Source organism: Pezoporus flaviventris, unplaced genomic scaffold (genome assembly GCF_033815535.1).
Source record: "Pezoporus flaviventris isolate CSIRO_AGI_PZ_B2104156 unplaced genomic scaffold, CSIRO_AGI_Pfla_v1 ptg000123l, whole genome shotgun sequence".
NCBI classification, from domain to species: Eukaryota; Metazoa; Chordata; class Aves; order Psittaciformes; family Psittacidae; genus Pezoporus; species Pezoporus flaviventris.
Window position 1 is genome coordinate 1,080,929 of NW_026892671.1, and position 7,526 is coordinate 1,088,454.

General features: G+C 43.7%; 1 pseudogene; it reads right to left on the bottom strand.

Annotated features, from left to right (window-relative positions):
* Window positions 1-416: 416 nt before the first annotated feature.
* LOC133282454 (olfactory receptor 5AP2-like) lies at window positions 417-6,844 on the bottom strand (annotated as a pseudogene).
* Between the last annotated feature and the right edge of the window lie 682 nt (window positions 6,845-7,526).

The window sequence follows — 7,526 nt, forward strand, 5'->3', positions numbered from 1 at the left end:
TCCCTCCCACCCCAACAGCTTTAATAAAGAGCTCACAGGTAAGAGTGAGGAATTTTATTGGAGCTGAGGGACAAGGTCAAGAACCTTGCAAGAAAAATAGATATTTATCAGTGACAAAAGTTATAACTGAATAAAGCTGATTGGTGTTTTCTGTGAGGAAAAGAGGCCTGGGATAATTGAGGGTAATTTCTTCCTACAGGCTGCTAACTATGAAGTGAAATGAAGTATGAGGTTCCTCTCCTTTTGGTTTCCTTCCAAGGAAGGAAATTGGGATTTGGGGGATCTATATCTCATTAAAAACTGTAATTGAGTTTTGTGCAGGAAGCATGGAAGGATCTACATCAAATCATGGGGAGTATTGGGAAAAATTCCATTGTTTTAGTGCCCCATAGGCTTTCTCACTTGAGATGAACTCTTCATGTCCTGGATGACAGAAAGCTTCTGTTTTGCCAGCAGCTGAAAATCCTCCTCCCACATTTCACCAGAGACGCCATCACCTCCCTGTTCCTCAGGCTGTAGATGAAGGGGTTGAGCATGGGGATAAGCACAGCATAGAAGATGGAGGCCACCTTATCGAGACTCCTGTGGCTAGAAGAAGGTTGTAGGTACATGAAGAATCCTGTCCCAAAGTACATGGAAACAGCCATCAAATGGGAGGCGCAGGTGTGGAAGGCTCTGGCCCTGCTCTGTGCTGAGCACATCCTCAGCACGGTGCAGATGATAGAGATGTAGGAGAGAAAAATAACCACGATTGCACCCACCGCATTGATGGTGACGAAGGCAAAGATGAGCATCTCACTGCTGTGGATGTCAGAGCACATGAGCTTTAGCACAGGGAAAAGCTCGCAGAAGAAGTGGTCAATGTGGTTGGGACCACAGAAGGAACCTCCAAACGTGCACCATGTGTAGGTGATGGCAGTGAGGAAGGCGAATAGGTAGGATGATGCTACCAGTTGCCAGCAGACACGGCTGGAGATGATGGTCACATAAAGCAGGGGCTGGCAGATAGCGACGTGCCGGTCATAGGCCATTACGGCCAGGAGGTGACAATAGTAGCAAAGAAAGCAAAGGTGAGGAGCTGCATCATGCAGCCAGTGAAAGAAATGGTTTTGTCCTCTGATAACAGGTCTGCCAGCATCCTGGGGGAGATGACTGTGGAACAGCAGATGTCAGTGAAGGCAAAATGGGAGAGGAAGAAGTACATGGGGGTGTGGAGGCTGGGAAACACCCGAACCATGATGATAATGCCAACGTTCCCCAAAATAGTGACAATGTAAATCAACAGAAATAAGACAAAAAGTGGGGTCTGCAGACATGGGCTGTCTGTAATTCCCAACAGGATGAAGTCAATCTGGGTGCGATTTCGTCCCATGACCAAGTGTTACCTGTTGAGGCAAAAGGAAGGAAACTAATGAAAAATAGAGATTCAGATTGGGACCATACTAATTCTAATCAGTGACCATTTAAATCATTACATTTTAGTATATTCTACTACATTTTTTTCACCCAAATTTTATATGCTTTATGGTTTTTAGTTGAGATATTTCAAAAAGAACAAAGAGCACATTGAAGCAACAAATGCCATTTTTCAGTTTTCTATGCCGGGACACTCAAAACTGTGGGTTTATTCATGGATGTGGGTTTTTCAGATTTTAGGAAAGAATCAGATATGCAATCACTTTAAGTTCAGAGGCAATTTGTGTCAGAGGACACCTCAGAGGAAGCTCATAAGCGTGAATGTAAACCTGAAGCAAGAGAAAGTCACATTCCCAGTGAAATCCCAGCTTACGCATGCATGACCTCCAGACATTTTCCCCTGGCTTATAGTTATCATTCTAGTGAACAAATCACATCTATGAAATCATTTGAGATCAGTTGCAACAGTAACATTCACATGGATAAATACAAGATTTATGACTTTCTGAGCTGCAGCACGTTGAAAGATCCTAAACCCATGGGCATTAAGTTCCTTGCTTTAAAAAGGAGTTGATCTTATAACAGGCCAATTCCCAAGGCTCATTTGTTAGTGACGCTATACTGCTGACAATCTGAAATGTTGCATTTCTTTATAACAGAATAAGATTCATCCTCATTTAACTCTTGAATAAATCAGTGCATCTTGCTTTAGTAGCCTGTGTAAAATAAACACAACCTGCATCAGGCATTGCTCCCTCTTCTTATAAAAAGAACCCACGTTGGCAAGGCTGTTTTCTGACACAGCTTTCCCAAAGAGGACACTAGAACACAAAGAAGCAAGCTCACTGCCTCAATGCAGGTGAGGCTCTGCTTTGTGTTGGTGTTACCTCCTGCGCCTTCCCTCTGTCACCGAGTGATGGGAGCCAAGGGTTTATCCCCAGTGCAGCAGAAAACATCTACGTGCCAGCATCACCTCTGTTAAGCACCTGATGTGAAGAGAGGTGAACTCCTGCCAGACTCCAAGAGCCCAGCTTGGGGTGCTGGGGCTGTAAATACAGTTGCGTGTGCTCTCCTGGGAGGAAGCGTCCAGGGCTGCCCATGCTTTACCAGAGGAAAACAAAAAGAAGGGAAAGCAAAGGGTGTGAAATCAGCTCTGAAAGGCATTGTGGTGCTTGGGCATTTGAATGACATGGTGTGGATGAGTTATCCCTGATCATAGCTACACAGCAGCAGTGATGAGCAGCTCATAGGATGCTTTTGATGTACTTGTGGATCATTCAAAGGTTTTGTTTTGACATTGGCAATGGAATAAAAAATGGGTTTAGAGACATTTCAGATCTTGTAGAGTGTCCCCAAATGGGACATAAAGCACAAGTGACTCCATCTCTGGAGCTGCTGATGTCCATCTGTAGACACTTGAGAGCCCAGTTTTCCATTCCCAGTGGAGTTATCCACATGCAGTGCCTGGATGTCGAACAGCTGAGCTGGTGCCTCTGGGCTTCCACTGTATTCAAGGGTGAGAAATGGGTATTTTCACACAGTGATGAATTGTCCCAGCTTTAACTAATAGGCTTTTATCCCCCTGAGCAGCCTCAGCTGGGGTTCCATCCCCACCCTTTGCCTATTTGTCCCCCATCTCTATCAAAGCTCAGGAAGACTGAGGTTTTTTAGATGAGTTTTGTTTTGAACTTTAGCAGGAGTTCTGCACACCTTTGCAATTCTTTGATGGTGATTTTGGCTTTCTCATTTATCTTCCTAGCATTTTTTGGACCTGTTCCTGAACAAGGGATTGACTTGACCCTTGGCTTGGTCCTGGATCTGCCTTATAATCACCTGCTTGCCTGATGCACTCTAATCTTGGCTGAACTTAACCCAAGTCTTCTTTTCCTGCCCTACTTCTCTTGCTCAGGTACTGTGGGATGGTCCCTGCACACTGTGGTGCTCTTCTTTGGCTCTGTTGATAGAGATTCAAAAGTCAAACCCCTGTGGCAGTCCCCAGGCTCCTGCAGAGCAGAACCCATCACCCTCTGCACCCCAACAGCCCAGCCAGTGCTCACTGCTCTGGCAGTCCCTCTCCATCCAGAGCATGTCCCTACATGGGAAATTAGGAGACAGTCTTTTCAGTGAGGTGAGTAGAGTAATAAATTGAAGCTTATTTTCAATTGTTATTATCTTTTCCTCAGTGCTTTCTCGTTTACCAAGTACAGCATTAGACTTTCATTCTTCAGCAGATTGGCAACACTTTGGTTTGGATGTAGCTTTGGCATGATGTTCATCTGCTGGTTTTGTGACAGAGAACACCAGAGTTTCAGTGATACCGAGGACTTTGGCTTCCCCAGCCTCTTTCTTAGGCTTCCAGGCTTGCTTTGGAACCATTTCTAAGTCTTGCTTTCTCCCTGTGACTGGTTTGTGCAACAAGACCACAGACAATCTGATTTGTCTACACTCTTTTATTGACCTTACTGGGTTGTTTCTTTTTCTCCTGTGTGTAGGTCTTTTCCCATCTACACTTGACATTTCCACCAGGCTCCTTGCTAGCCCTGTCAAAAATATCTTCCAAAGCTGTCAGCATCTCCAGGTGATAGCTTCAAACCTACATTATGACCTCATCTTATTTTCAGGGGCTTCTTCTTTTTTCTAGTGAAGTACAGGAATTGTAATGGTATTATTTAATGAAGTAGATTATTTTAAGATGAAAGATGCATTTCTCTCATTGATGTTAGGCCCTGCTTTGTAATTTCTGTAATTTCTCTTATCTAACTGATAAAGCAAGATAACTTATCCAAAGAGTCTATATATTTTATGGATATATAGGTTCTATATATGTAAGAAGACAGTCTTAAATGCTCAGGTCTATACGGGCCACATACCTAATAGCAAAGGTCTCTGTGCTACCAAGCTCTTTAGCAATTAATGGCATCGATTCTGGCTCACTCATTCACAAATATTGAAGCCACTTTCCCCAGACCTAAGACAGCATCTCCCATCTAGATGTTGTTTGACAGAGCACACACTGTTCACCACCCACATACTTGATAAATATAAGTTGATTTCCACTCAAAACAGGTAAGAGAAAGAGATTTTCCCACACCGGTGTGTTTTGGCTTCTTTGAGAGGCAGGCAGCTCTCAGTTACCATTGATTCTGTGTTCAGTTTACTCTTTCATCTAGGGAAACTAGCCACATTCCTAACTTTTATAAGAAATCCACAGTTTGGTTTCCTGTTGTGCTTAAGCATGGTCTTGGCATGGACATGGGATGTGGGTGATTATCACCAGCTGGAATTCCATTTATATCACCATCTAAGTAAATGGCACTTCAGATGAATGTAAAACACCATTTAAAATGAATGGGAGGAGCCCTTGATGTGCCCAAATTGTCCTTAACACTGGGTGGTCTCAGCACAGTTCATCATCCTGTATTACAAATTATGTTATCTACATTGTCTTCCTTTAAGTGAAATTGCTTGTGAAGCTGCAAACAGGAGAGGGATTCCCCTTGACATTCAAAGGTGCAGCTTGAGACCTTGATCCTTACCTGCTTCTTCTCTTTGAAAGGCAGAAACAAATGCAATGAATCTTTTTAGGCCTTTTCCCTTACTTTTTTCAGCAAGCAAATGTGAAACTACACTTCTTCTTCCCTCCCTCCCCAGCAGCTTTAATAAAGAGCTCAGAGGTAAGAGTGAGGAATTTTATGGGAGCTGAGGGACAAGGGCAAGAATCTTGCAAGAAAAAGACATCTTTATCAGTGACAAAAGCTATAACTGGGTAAAGCTGATTGGTGTTTCCTGTGAGGAAAAGAGGACTGGGATAACTGAGGGTGATTTCTTCCCACAGGCTGGTGACTGAGAAGTGAACTGAAATTTGAGGCTTAGTCTCCTCTTGATTTTCTTCCAAGAACGGTGTGATTTTGGGGGTCTGTTTCTCATTCAATACTGTCATTGACTTTTGTGCAGGAACTGTGGAAGAATCTACATCAAATCATGGGGAGTATTGGAAAAAAATGTTTTAGTGTACCATAGGCTTTCTCAGTTGACATGAACTGTGCCTGTGCTAGATGATAGAACTTTCTTATGTTGCCAGTGGTTGAAGAGCCTGCTCCTGCACTTCACCAGAGCCCCCTTCACCTCCTGTTCCTCAGGCTGTAGATGAATGGGTTAAGCATGGGGGTGATGATGGTATAGATGATGGAGGCCACCTTATCCAGGCTCCTGTGGCTAGAAGGAGGTTGTAGGTACATGAAGAATCCTGTCCCAAAGTACATAGAAACAGCCACCAAATGGCAGGCACAGGTGTGGAAGGCTCTGGCCCTGCTCTGTGCTGAGCACATCCTCAGCACAGTGCGGATGATAGAGATGTAGGAGAGAAAAATGACCACACTTGCACACACCGCATTGATGGTGATGAAGCCAAAGATGACCATCTCACTGCTGTGGGTGTCAGAGCACACGAGCTTCAGCACAGGAACTTCGTCGCAGAAGAAGTGGTCAATGTGGTTGGGACCACAGAAGGAACCTCCAAACAGGCACCATGTGTAGATGATGGCACTGAGGAAGGCGAATAGGTAGGATGATGCTATCAGTTGCCAGCAGATGCGTCTGGAGATGATGGTCACATAAAGCAGGGGCTGGCAGATAGCAATGTGCCGGTCGTAGGCCATCATGGCCAGGAGGTGACACTCAATAGTACTAAAAAAAGCAAAGGTGAGGAACTGCATCATGCAGCCAGTGAAAGAAATGGTTTTGTCCTCTGATAACAGGTCTGCCAGCATCCTGGGGGAGATGACTGTGGAATAGCAGATGTCAGTGAAGGCAAAATGGGAGAGGAAGAAGTACATGGGGGTGTGGAGGCTGGGAGACACCCAAACCAAGATGATAATCCCAACATTCCCCACCAAAGTGACAATGTAAATCAATAGAAACAAGACAAAAAGAGGGGTCTGCAGACATGGGCTGTCTGTAATTCCCAAGAGAATGAATTCAGTCTGTGTGATTTCCTCCCATGACCAGGTGGTCCCTGCTGAGGCAAAAGGAAGAGAAACATCAAACTGATCAGAAATGGAGATTCAAATCTGGACCACATCTATCTCCAATCAATGACCACTATACCTGCCACACATTAGATTATTCTACTATATTTTCTAACCAAAATTATATGCATATATTATGTTTTTCAGATGAGGTAATCAGAAAAGAACAGGTAGTTCATTGAAGCAGTAAATGGCATTTTTATTTTTCTATGCTGGTACAATTAACACTGGCTTTAGACAAGCAGGTGTGTTTTCAGGTTTCAGCAAAGAATCAGATCTTTATTCACTTTCAGTTTGAAGGAAATTTGTGTCAGAAGACACCTCAGAGGATCCTCATAGGATTGCACGTAAACGTGAAGCAAGAGGATTTCTCAGTCTCAGTGAAAGCCCAGCTTACACATGCATGACTTCCAGACACTTTTCTTTGGCTTTTGATTGTCATTCCAGTCACCAAATCACATTTAACAAACTATTTGAGATCACTAACAACAAATAACATTGACTTTGTTAAACTCATGATTTATACCTTCCTGAGCTCCAGCATGATAAAGCATCCTAAACCAATGGGCATTCAGTTTCTTGCTTTAAAAAACAGTTGCTGTTATAACAAGCTGATTCTAAAGGCTGATTTGTTAGTGACTATATTCTGCTGACAGTCTGAACTGTGCATTTCTGTATAACAGAGTAAGATTCATCCTCATTTAACTCTTGAATAAATCAATGTATCTGGCTTAAGCTGCCTTTGCAAAAGAAACACAACCTGCATCAGACGTTGCTCCATATTATTATAAAGAAAACCCACATTGGTAAGGTTGCTTTCTGACACAGCTTTACCACAGATTACACAAGGACATGCAGACACAAGCCCACTGCCTAAGTGCAGGTGAGGCTCTGCTTTGTGTTGGTGTTACCTCCTGTGACTTCCTTCTGCCACCGAGTGATGGGTGCCAAGGATTTATCCCCAACGCAGCAGAGAACATCTATGTGCCAGCATCAGCTCTGTTGCACCTGATGTGAAGAGAGGTGAGCTCCTGCCAGACTCCAAGAGCCCAGCTTGTGGTGCTGGGGCTGTAAATACAGTTG